General features: G+C 37.8%; 1 long non-coding RNA gene across 1 annotated transcript in view; it reads right to left on the bottom strand.

The window, feature by feature from the left end:
* LOC113919818 overlaps nt 1–16,790 on the bottom strand; it is a 281,270-nt gene that overhangs the window by 251,823 nt on the left and 12,657 nt on the right. Inside the window, exon 2 of the long non-coding RNA XR_003519127.1 lies at nt 313–393. This is a non-coding gene — a long non-coding RNA (uncharacterized LOC113919818). The remainder of the gene's footprint in view (nt 1–312; nt 394–16,790) is intronic.

Below are 16,790 nucleotides of genomic sequence, written 5' to 3'. Positions count from 1 at the left end.
TATGAAAATTTTTATCATCTAAAATTTTTCACCTCCCAAAGTGCAATACAAAAGCCATGCATATATTACTCTACAAGGCATACAAAACATACAAATAAAACAGGAAAAAACTTGCATTGCACATATACAGTATGTATATATACTATACAAAGAAATTGACGGTAGTGACTTAAAGAAACAAGGCTTCAATTACATCTTAATGCTGGTACACTAGCAATATGCAAAAATTGAAGTAAGACATGATAATACCAAATTATATTTCTATGGTATAACTTAAATAATATAATAAAATGCACAACACTAAGAAGTTACCAATATCTCTCTTTGGAAGAAATATAGGCCTTTTTTCTTCTTCTTGATTTTATGGATTTTCCAGTTTTCCAAAATAAAGATCTGTTTAAAAAGAAAAAAATTACTTCTCAAAAAAATAAATAAGGACAGTATCTTTACCTTTCTATAGTTCACACCTCTAACTATAATCTCTACTGATTTGCAGCTTTGAAAGCATTTTCACATTTAACATGTCATTTGATCCTCTCAAGAAAACAGAATCCTACAAATGAGAAAAGTTACCCTCAGAAATTAAGTGAAATGTCTTAAGATTGCCCAGCTACTAAGTGGCATGGACACTTTTTTTTTTTTAATTTTATTTATTTTTGAGAGAGAGTGTGTGTGCAAGCACATGAGCAGGGGGAGAGAGAATGTCAAGCAGGCTCCACACTCAGCTCAGCACAGAGCCCAAGATGGGGCTCCATCTCATGACCCCAAGACCGTGACCTGAGCCGAAACCAAGAGTCAGATGCTTAACCAACAGAGCCACCCAGGCGCCCCCGAGTGGCAATGACACTTTTTAAACAAATTCTGGTTATATTTTGAGTACTGACTGTTTTGTTGAAAAGGGCAATGACTTGTGAAGAAGGTACAGGAGGAAGAAAGAGAACAGGAGGGTTATCAGGAAGAAAACCAAGGACTAACATTCACTGAGTGTGAATTACATGCCCCACTGAGTTAAAAGGGCTGCATGGAGAACGGCCTTTAATCTTTTATGACGTACTTAATATCACCATCTCCATTCTACAAATGGGGAAACTGAAACACAGAGAGGCCAAGTAAGTCAGTCAAAGTCACGGAAAGGTAAGTGGCAGAGCCAGGATTCAAACCCACGCGTTCTGACACATTCTGGGTTGGCACATTCTGACTCAAGCGCTGCTCTAGCCTGTCGCAGGCATAAGCATAAAAGTCACCAACAGAACTAACCCATCAAGTTTCAGGTTTCCTTGAGAGACCTGAGTGATTAGGAGTGAATCCCTTTTCCATCAGGTCAGCAAACTACACTCTTTTAAAACTCATCATTTTTAAAAAATATTAGTTTTAGTTGCTTTTTAACAGGCAACGGGAAAGCAAAGGATTCAATAGCAAAATGTATCAGTGCTTTAACAACGCTTTTTAAACCATGACTTTAGGGGAGAAAAAACTGATTTTATTGCATGAAAATACAAATCAGCTGGTTATATTAATCATGAACCAGATTCAACAGCAGAATCAACAATAACAGAATAACTACCGGACTTTGAGGTTACAACATAGGAACCCCTTCAACCCTTCCCATTTACCCATACAGCTAACATCCTGGCTTTGGTTTTCTTCTCTGTGACAGATGTAGCTGTCACCATTTTAAACGGGAGAGCAGGGAAATGTATAGATCTATACGTCTCCGTGTGTGTGTGTGTGTGTGTGTGTGTGTGTGTGTGTGTGTGTGTGTGTGTGTGTAACAAAGATACATTGACAGAAAGAGAGGGACTTTTTAGGGGTCTTATCTTCTCATACCAAACCCACAAATGGAGTAGATTTTGCTGAAAATAGATTTTCTGACCCATGGTACCCATTGAGTCAAAAAAAGAATTTTTTTTTTAAACTTCAAGTTCTGTAAAATTAGATTTGAATTTAACCATTTAGCCATTCCACATAATGTTTCTGGGTTCCTACTGGGTATAAGCCAAGTGAATATAAATCAGTATCTATTGCAATCATACTTGACCACAGCACACCCAGTAAGAACAAGCACAAGAACAGTGCAACTGGATTCTAATGCAAACAGTAAGCCTCAGGTTTATTTTATTGTCTTTAGACTTTCTATGTGGAATTTAGTGAATCAATTATTAAATATTAGTGTCACTCATGGAGTTAGATAACCTACTAGCTTCACCATTCCAAGTGTTACCTATTCTCTTCCTTTGTCTGCCCTGATTTTTCACAGATAGAGACACAAGATAAATTGCCTGGCTAGGTTTTAAATTCTTTACCTTTAGGCATTTTCTTTGCTGTTCTTTTTCTTTTTTTTTTTTAATCCTTGCAAATTTAGACACCACAGAAAACTGTTATTTGCCTCATAATGGCCTCTTCAGCGTGTTTCACAGTCTTTTGTGGAGAATAATGACATAATGATAGTGTTCTCAGACCTATATTTTCTACTTGATAAGCTAGCAATTATATGATTAAAGCATTTTTAGAAACTCACATTAAGTATATGATACCCTAGAAACCAGTCCATCATGTAATTATAGTCAGGAGAGAAATAATTTACATAACTAAAAACCATCTGAAACACTATTCATGACCAGTATGTGATTTTTTCCAGCAGATTAAATATTGTAAAAATATTAACTTATAATATGCTTTTAATGTTAGGATTATAAATTCTGAATTTTATAAATTGTGTTCAAACTTTCACTTTCTGTCCTTCGTGAAAGGAAGCTATTCCAAACTTTGCTGAAAACATGTGCTAATGTGCTGGATACATTAGGACCAACACAGAAAAACCTTAGGATTTCTCTTCATGGAACACATACTTACAGAGAACAGAGAAAGGCAGGCAATTGCTAGGTATTCAAGCTCTGTGAGGAATATCAATTTTGCCCAGGACTTTTCTTACATCTATCTTAAAGGCACATTTGACTAGATCTTTCTGATTTTTTTTTTTTGAATGTCAGATCATTACACCTACATTGTGATGAATTAGAGGAGATACAAATTCATCCATTATTGTTTTCTTTAGAAAATAGGAAAGATATTTAATGGGTACCCAAGAGACTCAAACACCACCTACTAGGAGGACCCAACCTTAAAACAGAATGCCTGTTTTCACTTTTTTGCTCAATTTCTGGAAGAACCAGTTACCTCACTTTTCCCGAGTTCATTGAGGAGGACTACAAAAAATTACAGAAGTATATCCTGAAACCTAACCCTTCAAAGGAATAGTTTCGTACACAGAATCACAGGAGTATTGCCAAAAAAGTAAGCCTAAGTTATTAAGTAAAAATAAGGGTGCCAAACCATGTGTATTATGTTAAGATACTTTTGTGCTTAAGAACAACAATATATATTATTATTATCACTGTAAATATGCACAAAAAACCCGTGGCAGGGTTACCTTGTTCGTGTCCACGGCAGGAAAAGATGTGTGTGAATTAAGGATGTAGGTGGGAACATAGGAACGACGGACAACATAGGAACGCCTTCAACCCTTCCCATTTACCGATACAGCTAACATCCTGGCTTTGGCTTTCTTCTCTCTCAGAGCTGTAGCTGTGAGAAGCCAAGAATGACTTTTCATGTGTTTTTGTATACCTTCTGATTTTTTAATCATTTGAATGTACTGAGTACTAAAAAAAATATCAGTCTTTAAAAAACAAAAAGAATGAAAGGAGTCTTCTTGATCCCTGTGTGAATTAGGTAAGAAATGTAGACCAAGGGTATTCTCAGCTATGATGCCAACTGAGCTTTAACAGCAAAAAGGTAGCAAAATATCTAGATGCCTCTTGTTACTGGCTTATTTCACCACCACTACCAGCCCTCAATGACACTGGCTTCTATGTTTCCTAACTCAAAAGAAGTTAGAAAACACACCACATTCTGTTTGATTTTATTTATTTATTTGAGAGAGGGAGCATGAGAGAACACAAGCAGGGGGAGCAGCAGAGGGAGAGGGAGAAGCAGCCTCCCCACTGAGCAGGGAGCCCGACACGGGGCTCGATCCCAGGACCCTGGGATCATGACCTGAGCCGAAGGCAGACACTTAACAGACGGAGCCACCCAGGCGCCCCCACATTTTATGTTAATAATGATAGCAACATGGCAGAATCAGACCACCACAAGGCATTTGGGTGTCCATGCTTGAGGATCAGCAAAATCATAAATACTGCTGACAGTTTCTGAGAGACAGGATGAGGAAACCAGCCACGGTCAATAACTAATCGCCACCATCCTAGATAAAGCTTAACCTTGACCCTCAGCAGGGTAATAGGGATATCCATTCTCAAAAACTCTGCTACCTAAAGCACTACAAAGGGCTGGTAGTAAAAACAAAGACGGCAATGAAGTACATATACTCTTAACACATTGCTGATCTGACCAAACGTATGTGCAGTTATCTGGTTTTTCCAGATCTGCACTTCCTGAGACATTCACTTTGCAACTGAGAAATCATCAACTCTAATGTTAGGAAACGAGAAAAAAGAATTGTTAATTTGTGTAAAGAATAAAAATGATGGAGATACCACCTGACACTGGCATAAGGCTTCACAGAACTCTCCGTTACAGAACCTCGTGGCCCTATCATAACTCTGGGAATTCGGTAGGCTGGGGACCATGAACTGTACAGCGGGGGAAGGGCCGGTTTCAAGGCTGGTATGTGGCAGGCCTAGGACTCCATGCCAGGTTTTCTGAGCTTGTGTTCACTGCTCTGACACACCTCGTGTCTTCTTAGACTCTGGGTTTTCTGCTTCCCCACACAGCAAAGGCTTTCCACAGTTGTGGAAAGTAAGATATATAATAAAGTTTTACTCTTCAGCTAAGGAAGGAGTCCAACAACATGCTTTTATTTTATTTTATTTGCTTTTTTTCTTGGTCTCTCCTGAAATTTCTTTATAAAGGTCAAAACTGTTAAAAAGGAACTGCACTATTTTGCAAAATGAAACACACATTGATTGCAACATTTGAGCCTTCAGCTCAGAACTTAAGAACACTGTGTCCTGTCATTTTGATTTTAGATAACCAACTGTAACTACCAATACAACTCCTGGCTGACCTTGTCAATTTACATCTAGCGATGCTTGAATGAAAGAATATTGAATTGTTTCTTTATTCTATTTCTGCCTACTCGTAAAATTCCCATCTTCCCAGCCACCATGGGAGGCAATATGGTAACATATCCATATAATACACTATAGAAAAGAATCAAAACTTGATGGGAAATCTAAATCATATTATAGTTTGGGCTATTCAAATAAGAAAAAAAATACAACCTTGAAGAAGTCTCTTCTGAGTTTATCTGGCCTGCACTGCGGTATATGCTGGTAAAATTTCACTGCACCCTCTAAGGCCTTCAAAGTAAAATCTTTGGAGGTCTTAAGGTCAGGCAGGCTACCCTGTTGTCACTAATTTCCTGTGCTAATGTTACACTGAAGAAATTTTGAATTGTTTGGTGTAAACAGAGCAAGATTAAAAAGGAAGCTTTGCAAAAACAGACTTTCAAAAAATGGGACACAATAATTATTGCATTGAAAATTTCATCATTTGTGCCAGGATAATAGGACCTATCATAAAAATGCTATTTTAATTGTTTTACCATATTTTAAACATTTTGTATTTATTGTGATTCCCAGCAGCTAACAGTAAGAAAATAGTGTCAAGTTCAGTCTGAGACCATTTTTTTTACTAGAAATCATGATACTAATGAGGTGTAAGGAAAATGTTGCTAATCATACTTCCCTTGCAGTCTTATAAAGTAATGACTAACACTTATGTATAAAGTATATATAAAGTAAATGCATGTGTGTGTCTAACTTGACAGGTTAAACTTTTTTGATAAAAAAAATAAAACATTTCAGTTTTTCTCTTTTTCTTAAAAGAAACCGTGTCTAATGATCTTTACCTAAATTTTACCGAGAGATGAAACAAAACAGAACACAATGCAGCAAAGTATTTCAGTGTATGCTGAATAGCACGCAGGTCCCGTTGATGGAAATATGTGTCACAGAAGCAGATTATCCTCTGATTTGGGGGTAACCGAGAGGCCCTGTGATAATGAGGCCTATGCACTGATCTTGGGGTCAGAAGATGGGGAGTCCAGCCCTGATCTAGCCATCTGCTCTATGCCTGAGAGCAGGATCCTCACCTTCATGTCTTTAAAATGGAGATGACTCCTATTTTAGGCAGTATTTGGGAGAATTAAATTCAGCATGTAAATGAAAATACCTAATAAACTGCAAAATGGCACATAAATGTAAGGTATCATATTATTATTGTTAATAATACCTGAATTTTAATGCCAAGGACAATATTAAGATTGTAGTGTATAGATTCAAACAATACCAAAAATGTTAAAAGTGAGTAGACAGAATAAAATAGGTTATCATTTTAATTTTTATTTCATTATGTTTTTTAAAATATAACAAACACAGATGATATTTATATTGGGAGAGGAGCAAAAAACATCTGCACTCACTTTTTTTTTTAAAGATTCATTTATTTATTTGAGAAAGAGAGGGCAGTGGGGAAGGGCAGAGGGAGAGAGAGAATCTTAAGCAGACTCCTCACCAAGCACAAAGCCCAACTCGGGGCTGGACCTCATGACCCCAAGATCACGACCTGAGCCGAAACCAAGAGTTGAATGCTTATCTGACTGAGTCACTTACTTATTCTTAAAGTTGAACTTTCATCCCAGGCACTGCACTTATTCTTAAAGATTTTTCTTTAGTTTTCATCTCCTACTCCTACTTCTTAGGCAAAACACAAAATGTTCCTCTTCTACTTGCTCAACAAAACACACAGATATGTTATTTTTAATTAGGCAGTATAGGAGTTGGGTCTTTGAATCCTACACACCTCTCAAATCCACCTAGTTCTGTGACTGTGGGTATGTTACTCAATATGTTTCAGTTTCTTCACTTGTGAAAAGCAGATAACAGTAGTACTACCAAAGTCTTGGAAGACTTATGAATATAAATGAGTTATCAAAGGTTTACAGTTTAGCACACTGTCTGACACCTAGTAATAACTCAATAAACGTTTTTTGTTACAATATGATTATATATTTCCTCCCATAGGCATTTCAGACACGCTGACCACTTTTCAAACTCAATTTGTAAACACCAAGGAGGTAAGAACGCACCGCAGATTCATCTTCTTTCATGAGTTGGGGCACTTGCCCTGTAAAGTCTTTGCAGATGAAATCTAAGTGATCCTGTTTTCCAATGCAGCTGGTAAACTTGATAACCAAAATCAACTCACCAAGAAAAGCTCTAACACACTTTAATAGCGTAATAGCCATATTTTCTAGCCTTAAACCATCACAACAGACTTAGTAAAGGCTTATTCCAAATTCTTGCCATGTGGCTTTGTTTCTTCATTCATTAAAAAAAAAAAAAAAAAAGTATTTCTGGAGCCCCCTTTCACATGCCAGGCACTGTATTTGGTGGTGGGATACAAAGTCAATCAAAAATAATCCCTGTCTTCCTGTCTTAAGAAAGATGGATATTAGTCCAAATCACTCCACATAATGAATATAAACATATAACTGTAAAACGTCCTATAGAGGAGAAAAATCTAGTGCTTGTGGGCATATGACATTAAAGGGAAAGGAACAAATTACATCAATGGGGAAAGCTTCCCCTAGGAAATGAAATTTGAGTTAATATCAGAAGGAAGAGTAGAGTTAACAGGATCAGAAGTGTAAGCTACTGCGCTGCAAATTTAAGGATCTGGGTATGGGTAGGAGGGAACTTGGCTCCTTGTGGGCCTGAAGGGAGGCAGGGAAAGACTAGCCCTCAGAGAAGGAGAAGCGTGGAGCAGATGGCATGAGGCTGGGGACTGAGCGGCACCATGAAAGCCAGGATAAGAAACAAAGGAAAACCACTGAGGAATTTTAAGCCTGGGTATGTGGTTGGTTTTGAGGAGAGGAAGCGGTTGACAGGCTCCACTCTGAATTCTGTGTGTCAACAGTTTAGAGGGGGTCAGAACAGCTGTGGAGAAACCAGTTACATGACTGTTGCTGGGGTTCAAGAAAGAGAATGTGAAAGCTTAGATTAGGGCAGCTGAGCTCGATGTGTTTACGAGTGATAAAGGAAGAGCTTGGTTTTCCAGAAAACATACGTTCTTCTCCGATTGCACAGTCACGTTTTTCATGTAAAGACATTTTTCTTTTGAAATCTTCCAGAGAATCCAAGTAGAGGCTAATGGTGGGTAAAAGGGTTTTTACACACATTTGAATTCAATGAAGGAACCATCAAAATGCCCATTTCTAAATAATCAGTATCATCTCCCTTTGGTGAAACTGTAAAACATGTACTGAAGATGAACCAAAGGAAGTAATTTCCATTGAAATACTCTTCTTAGTGTGAAAATGCCATGGGTAAACAATCACTTATGAAAAATGAGATCAAAGAGCAGTAATACCTTTGAATTGAAGCTGAAAGAAACACAAACACATCCAGGAAAGGGAAAGGCCCTTTAGGGGCCCTCTTAGGAAACAGACCCAGTAGTAATAATTCTAAAATAACCAATGGCATCATCTTTGGAATCTGCCGGAAGACTCTCTGCTCGCTGCCTTAGGAAAAGTTTCTCCCATACTTTGGCCACTAAGCAACCATACCTAAGACGTAAAAGTAACAGACGCAATAGCCATGGCACCTTCGTAGTACCTCACACCAACTTAATGAATGCAGAAGTACACCCACCCCAGCACACAAATAGCACTGAAAAGCTCACACATATCAAAGGATTAAGCAGAAAAACAAAAAGGACAGCCCAGAACATATCTTCATTCTGCAAAACAGACACATGGGAACATCCAGTACAATTTTCTCTAAGGTAAATTGTATCTCTCAACTGAGGGGGAAAAAAAATGAAATCATTGGCAGCCTAGTTCTCCCTGAGTAGAAGTGAGACATTAATTTAGATCATTGTGCACATTGAAAAGTTATTGCACTGCAGGGATTTCCAGTTACATAATGCAGAATCAGAACTCTGTTTGGGTGTCACTTGGCTGCCAGCATCCATGGGTGAGCTGTGTAACACTCCTCTGTCATGTAGCTCATGTGAGAAAAGAATTTTGCTGTTACAAGAAATGGCACTCATCTTGGAGACCTTCCCAGTTACACAAAAGAGCATAATTCCCACATTATCCCCAGGCATACTGTCTAGGATGATAACTCTATGATAGCTTTACGTATAAATTATATACACAGTTCTACTAATGAAAGGCATGAGGGACTGCTTCTTGGTGGTAGCAGTGCAGAAATACAAAATCAATTTGTTTTTCAATTTTTAAAAATGACACTTGAGCTATCTCTAATACTCAGCGAGACAGTGAGGTTAGATGGTAGATAGGGTAATTGCACTATGATTATCTAACAGATCAAAACTGGAGTTGGCAAACGATGTCGAAAGTGCAGACCTACCAACCACCACATACCCAGTTTATTTCAGTACTTCAGTTTTAAGTCCTTCAAACTTTTAATTTCATACTAATCTCAGTTTTCCATCAGGAATTGCACTCTTGCATTCGGGTTTAATTTTTCTACATATGAAAGCACACTTGCAGAAAAAGAGACCAGAAGTTAAAGAAATGTGAATATTTTCATATTTATTGTCTATTTGGTGACAAAATTCCATATGTAGTACATAGTGTATACCAGATACGAGATAAACTGGAGGATGAGACAGTGTTCTTTTCCTCCGGGACCTCACACCTCTTTTACTCTGAAGTCCAAAATATGAAAGCTTCTGTATAGTAGTTATCAGTACCTTTTGGAAGATTTATTTTCTTGTACAAATTCAATCATCTTAAACCAAATAAGGAACAGAGATTAGAAAATGGAGGTAGGCGTAAGAACAGTTTGAGTTTGTTGACAATTTACTATATATACAAGTTGTGTACGTATCTACACCTAATGACAATCTTGTCATTCGATCATTATGATCTTCATTTTAAAGATGAGGAAACTGAGGTTTATACAAGTTTAACACAAGATCACAGATCTAATAAGTAGTGTGAATTCAAACTGACCTGATCTGATTCCACAGTGCTCTCATTCATTTCTGTATACTGCTTCATTTTAACATTTACTATAACCTGAACATTGAGCATTAGTGTCTCAGTTGTTCTTTTTTAAGTACAGTTGACACACGTTACATTAGTTTCAGGTGTACAACATAGTGATTCCACAGGTCTATATGTTATACCATGCTCATCACAAGTGTAGCTACCATCTGTCACCATACAACACTATTATAATACCACTGACAAGGTCTCAAGTTTTGCTTAATTTCATTGCTTGATTTGGAAACTTTTATTTCAATTCATTCTCCTTTCACTGTATCTAAAAGATCTTAATGTAGGAAATTAACAAAGTGTTTCTCTGGGTTATTTCATTGTAGTTGAATATAGGACCACGTTGCTCTCTCAAACTCTTATTCTATTGCTTTCAGGCTAAGATTAATTTACTGAGAACCTGTTATAGGCCAGGCACTGTTTGATGTGCTTTATGAGTCAAGACATGGTCCTTGCCCTATACTTACAGGAAAAACAAAATAAAGATCTACTGAGTGAAATGGCAAAAAGAGAGCAGGCTGCTAAGGAAGCAATGGCCAGCAGGGGGCTCAGGTGAGGCTTCCTGTAAGAAGTGGTGTCGGAACTGTCACCTGAAATTTGAGGAGTATCTGGACCAACTTCAATCTTTATTTCTTCCACCTTGACCTATCTCCTAGAGTGGCTTTTCTCTATACTGTTCAAGTGAACTGACATTCTCACTGGACTCCCACCATCACCTAATTTCCAAATAGAAGCTAAGCTCTCTTGAACTCTCTTCCTTTTAAATTCATGATTTAAACTATTTCCTCACCTTTTTGTGTTGATTTTTCTATAGCACAGATGATGTTAATAAATGTTTGCATGTAAAACCTATAATGTAGGGGTGCCTGGTGACTCAGTCAGTTTAAGCCTCCGCCTTTGGGTCAGGTCATGATCCCAAAGTCCTGGGATCGAGTTTCGCGTCGGGCTCCCTGCTCAGCGAGAAGCCTGCTTCTCCCTCTGCCTGCCACTCTCCCTGCTTGTGCTCTCTCTCTCTCTCCCTCTCTCTGACAAATCTTAAAAAAAAAAAAAAAACCCATATATTGTGGTATATTGACTGTATATGACATTAATAAAACAAATTTATAAATTTAGTTAAAATGTTTAAAATTATATCCCTGTCTTTAAAAAAATTCTCTGCTAAGTTATAGGATTCATTGTTGTATTATGTGTGGAATTAACATATGTTAATTTTGTTAAAAAGCAAATAGATTACCTATGCTTGGAAATAACAGTAAAGAGGGAATTACAAAGAATAATAAATAAGTGTTCATACCCAAAATGCCACTGATCCCCAAGTCTTGCTTTTGATCTATCAAGGGACAGAGACATTAATCTTCTTTGACTGGACTGTGGCCAGAGGGAACAGTGGCATTTTTTTCCACAATTACTAAAATTGAGGGATATATGTTACTGTCTTCTCAGATAATATACTTCATATAGAAACTGCTATGGCTTTCCAACAGCACCACCACTCAAAAGTATCAGAAAAATGAGTGAAACTCTAGACTGGGATAAAAGAACAAAATATTTTCTCACAAAGATGAAAATACAAGTATTTCATGAAGTTAGTTGAAAAAAGACTTTGAAGCTGGAAAGGAATAAATGTATCTATATGAGATTACATTTACTGAATTTACTACGGAAAACGTAATCATATGATTGACATGAGTTAAAATTGCATCAGTTTCCTAAATTTGCCGTCCTTGTAGATTCAAGAACACTCAGAATTATGAATGTTAATGGTTCATTAAAAGGTCATGGAATATATTCTATATATGGATACATTTTATCTTTCTCTCCTTGCCTCCATCCTTCCTTCCTAGTGAGGTAGGAGTTGACAGGGAAGTGATATGACTGTAGTGGCCCAGCCCGATGCATAATGTTGTGATGTTAGAGCCCAACAGGGATTAGGAGGTTGACTAGGAAGAAGGAGAGATGGTGGTTACCAGCCTGGAGCACAGCTGGAGCCTGAGCAGAAGTTAAGGAAGTTACTGTTCAGGGGGCAGCAGTAGTGAGATAGGGAGGTAGGAGATTTTACAGGGGAGATCATATTAGTATAGCGAGCCAGGTTTCTCACTATACATACAATTTCCATATGGAAAGAGGGAACACTGAAATGAACTTCATGGTATTGGAATAGAATTGGAGTATCAGGGCAAATTCATGGTTTTCAGTAGTCATTGACAGATATGAAAATACAAAGGATATATGTATTTTTTTCTATGCATATATTCCCTAACACTGTCAACTAGGAGAACCTGGGAGCATTGACACTCCAGCAACAATAAACACATCTAATACCCAGATGTTGGTTTCTAAATACCATCCTTTAAGAAAGGAAGCGGAGATGCTTGGAGAAAAAGCCAATTCCGGGGCCAGGGCAGAGAAAGTACAAGATGTGCTCCTTGTGCCAGAAAGTAAGAAAGTCCTCAGTGAATGAAATGAATATGCTAAAAATACACAGAAACCAGATTAGACTCCCCCTGGCCAAATCTGGGACAAAATAGTTATCAAAATAAGTAATGGTATTAGTAAATAATAAATCATTGAATAAAATAGGAATCCATGAATTCAAGCTAATAAAAATATATAAATGATTAAATGGGGAAAATAGAAACATTTTTCTTATGGTAGACTACAACTAATAAAGGCAGAATAAATGATGGAATTAGAAAAGCACCATTTGTCAACAATCACTGTAATAATTCAGTAAAGAAACATCAACAAGGGGCGCCTGGGTGGCTCAGTCGGTTAAGTGTCTGCCTTCAGCTCAGGTCATGATCCCAGGGTCCTGGATTGAGCCCAGCATTGGGCTCCCTGCTCAGCAGGGAACCTGCTTCTCCCTCTGCCTCTCCCCCTGCTTGTGCTCTCTCTCTCTGTCAAATAAACAAATAAAATTTTAAAAAACAAACATGAATGAATACTAAGACTAGGGAGAGAGTTCAATAAAGAATGAGTTTCAAATTATCTCCATACAGATAGTGATTAAATTATGAAAGGAAATGAGTAACTTCACACCACAGAAACCTAACAAACACAACCTTAACTAACAGATAGTTATATCACCAATACTGAGATAAATAATATGAAGCAGTGGGCTATGCAGTATCATGTAATAGGGTACAAAAACATAGCATCCCTTCTGTGATATTCACACCAAAATCACATAAGCTAGGGGCACCTGGGTGGCACAGTTGGTTAAGCATCCAACTCTTGATTTCGGCTCAGGTCATGATCTCAGGGTCCTGGGATGGCGCCCTGTGGCTGGGTTCAGTGCTCAACAGGGAGTCTGCTTGAGATTCTTTCTCTCCATCCCCCCCACCCCCGCTCATGCTCTCTCTCTCTCTAAAATTAATAAAATCTTTTTTTTAAAATTGCATAATCTGAATTTGGGGGAAAATAGGAATTTCCTTAAGGACAAAACTGCTAATCAGCGCTGGAGGTCATGCATAATGATCAGACAGAAAGAGAGCTCAAACTGTGCTTTATAAAGTGGTGGGTAAACCAAAATACTCCAGAAAAGAGCATGCATGGATTTTATTGTTGTCAGGAGTAAGAACCTTCTAAATGACACTAATGTTTAAAATCAAAGGGCCCATATTCACATTCTTGTCATCTTCTCTTAAACTGACTTCACTCAAGCATTTGCCTCGACCATTTTACCCAAACCACTGTTTCTAAGAACACCAAGGACCCCCATATTGCCATAGGCACCGGTTAGTGTTCAGTTTCTTCTCACGTCTTCTATCAGCAAAATTTTACAATGGTGATCACTCCTTCCTCTTTTCTTCACCTTGCTTTCATGTCAACACTAATCATCTTCCCTTTCATCTATTTAGATGACCTTGCAAACTTGGAATACCCCAGAGCTCAGGACTTAAGGCACCTTCTCTATCTGTATATTTTTTTTTAAGTGATCTCATTCAGTCTCACAGCTCTCGATACAATCTATTCAGGCTGGACCCCTCCCTTGGTTCCAAATTCTGACTGAAAAACTGCTCACTTAATGTCTGTTAAACATCCAGGCGAGTTATCTCCACTTTAACATGTCCATACTCCTGAGCCTCCCCTCCAAGAGTTGCTCTTCTGTCTTCCTATCTCTGTTAATGGCAAATCCACCTTGCTGGCTGATCAGAACAAAAAATCTTGGAGTCATTCTTGCCTTGCCCTTTCTTTCAGACCCATATCAAATCTAGTGCAAATCTTGTCAGCCCCACCTTCAAAATATACCCAGAAGCTCACTGCGTTTGACGACCTTCTCTGCTGCCTTCAGGCTCAAGCCACCTTCGTCTTGCCCAGAACACTAAAATAGCCTCTTAAGTGGTATCACTGCTCCAACCTTGGCCCCTAGAGTCTATTTTCAACACAGAGGCCAAAATGATCCTTTAAAATTCATCATTTTATATCACTGCTCTCATGAAAACCTTCCAATTGTCTCTTATTTCAAGAGTAAAAGCAAAAGTACTTACACTGCTGTATAAAGCCTAAACCATCTATTATTCTGTGGTTTTTTTTGTTTGTTTTTTGTTTACTTCACCTTACAGTTCCTTCTGCTTGCTCACTCTACTCTAGCCCCTCTGATCTCCTTGCTGCATCTGGCATATTCCTGGCAGGCACCCACCTCAGAGCACATGCTGTTTCCCCTGACAGGAAGGCTCTTGCCTACATGGAGTCTTCCCTTACCTCTTGTCATCTTTTCTGTGAGGCCTTCCCTGATTAACCTATTTAGAACTGCAATTCTTCCCATCTCAAACCACTCCAGGCTCTCGAATTCCCCCTTCCTGCTGTATTTTCTAACTCTAACACTCTCTAACATGCTACATCATTTCCTTATTTGTTTTGATTCATGTTTATCTCCCTGCTAGAATATAAACCACAAACACATATTTTTATCTTTTAGTTTACTACCCACATATCTAGCACTAAATGCCTGGCACATGGTACTCACTTCATAAATATTTATGAATGGATGAAACTTCATGGGAAAACAAGAAACTCAAGTAAGTCATCCAGTAGCTAGAACATGATGGACAATGCGGTAAGGTAGGAAAGAGAGCAAATAGAAACTACACCCTTATATAGCATAGACACCACCCTCAACTTGGAGGTAAGATCAGCCCACCCCACTGGTAGCTGTTTGAAGGCTTCTTGGGCATCAAGTTATCTCAGAGCGAATAAAAATTAAACCCTAGTTACTTCTAATCTAGTCAGTGCAATCTGGTACGTACTAAAAGGAAGAAAGGGCCAAGAACTTAGATCATAAACTTTGACAAATTAGGGTCTACACAGAATGTCAGATATTAAAAGTTAACAGTAATCAGCACAAAGGCTGATGTTAGCTTAATAACTGTGCTTTTAGTAATTCTAAATATCACAGGAGCATGGGACTAGTAATTAGCTAATGTTAGCTACTTAAGATTTGGCAAATAACAGAATCTTGACAATTTTTATACATAAGAATAGCATTTCTAATATGAGAGCTCTGTTGGGAGAATGAGAGCAGTGCTTTTGAACATACACAGAATACAACCTGATCTCTCAGATGTGTCTCTTGTCCTTCATAGTCCCTGTATTTTCCAGAATATTCTTTGTAGATATTTGGAAAAGACTTCAAGAACTCCAGGTTGTCGGGCAGTAGGACTGAGCAATAAAAAGCTCATACTATGAAGGCAAGTACTAGTTTTGTGACTTTGAGGGAATAATATAATCTTTCCGAACTTCATTTCCCATCTATAATATGGGAATAATAAAGATAACTTTTTCACTGGCTTATGAAAATTAAATGAGATATAGTAGCTATTATATAAATATTAAATATACTACAGCCACTGGAACATATAGTAGATATAAATATAGAAATAATATAATGGGGCACCTGGCTAGCTCAGTCGGTTAAGCATCCAATGCTTGATTTCAGTTCAGGTCATGATCTCAGGGTCATGAGATCAAGCCCTGGGATGGGCTCCATCCTCAGCAGAGTCTGCTTGAGATTCTCTCTCTCTCACTTGATACCTCTGCCCTTCCCCCCACTCATGCTTGCTCTCTTTCTCTCTCTCTCTCCCCCTAAAACAAAATCTTTTAAAAAATAACATAATGATTACGATTCACCTGGGTGAGTAAATATGACATAATTTGTGTTTGTATTATATGTCCCAAAATCTTTTTTGCCCCTTTCTTCCACTCTCCCATTCTTTCTCCCCTGAATATCCTATTCATATTCACATATTTACAGTATTCACGTATTTACTCTACCCTCTGATTTTAATCCTCAGGAAATGATCTCATAAATGAAAATCTAAAAAGTCTAATTTTTTTTGAAGTACTCTTTAAGAGATTATTCTCTAAATGTGGGATTTCAGTAATTTATAAAAAGTAGCAATGATAGTTTTTCTAGCATCAGGAAACCACAGCAAATGTGATTTCAACTCCATCATTTTCTTCATTTGATCAGCAAAATATTTAATACCTGCTCTGTGACAGCAATGTTAAATAGCGGGTAGACAGCAGTGAGCCAAGAGGTATGGCTCAGACCTCCCAAAGTTTACAATCTAGTAGAAACAGACATGAAATATCTAAATAAATGGCTAAATAATTACAGAATATAATTGCAAGGTGATCAAGTTCCATGAAGATAACAGGCAGGGTATGATGGTAGAAA

This window comes from Zalophus californianus, chromosome 3 (genome assembly GCF_009762305.2).
Source record: "Zalophus californianus isolate mZalCal1 chromosome 3, mZalCal1.pri.v2, whole genome shotgun sequence".
In the NCBI taxonomy this organism is placed as follows: domain Eukaryota; kingdom Metazoa; phylum Chordata; class Mammalia; order Carnivora; family Otariidae; genus Zalophus; species Zalophus californianus.
The sequence above is the reverse complement of the archived record's forward strand: the minus strand, read 5'-3'. Positions and strand labels throughout refer to the sequence as shown.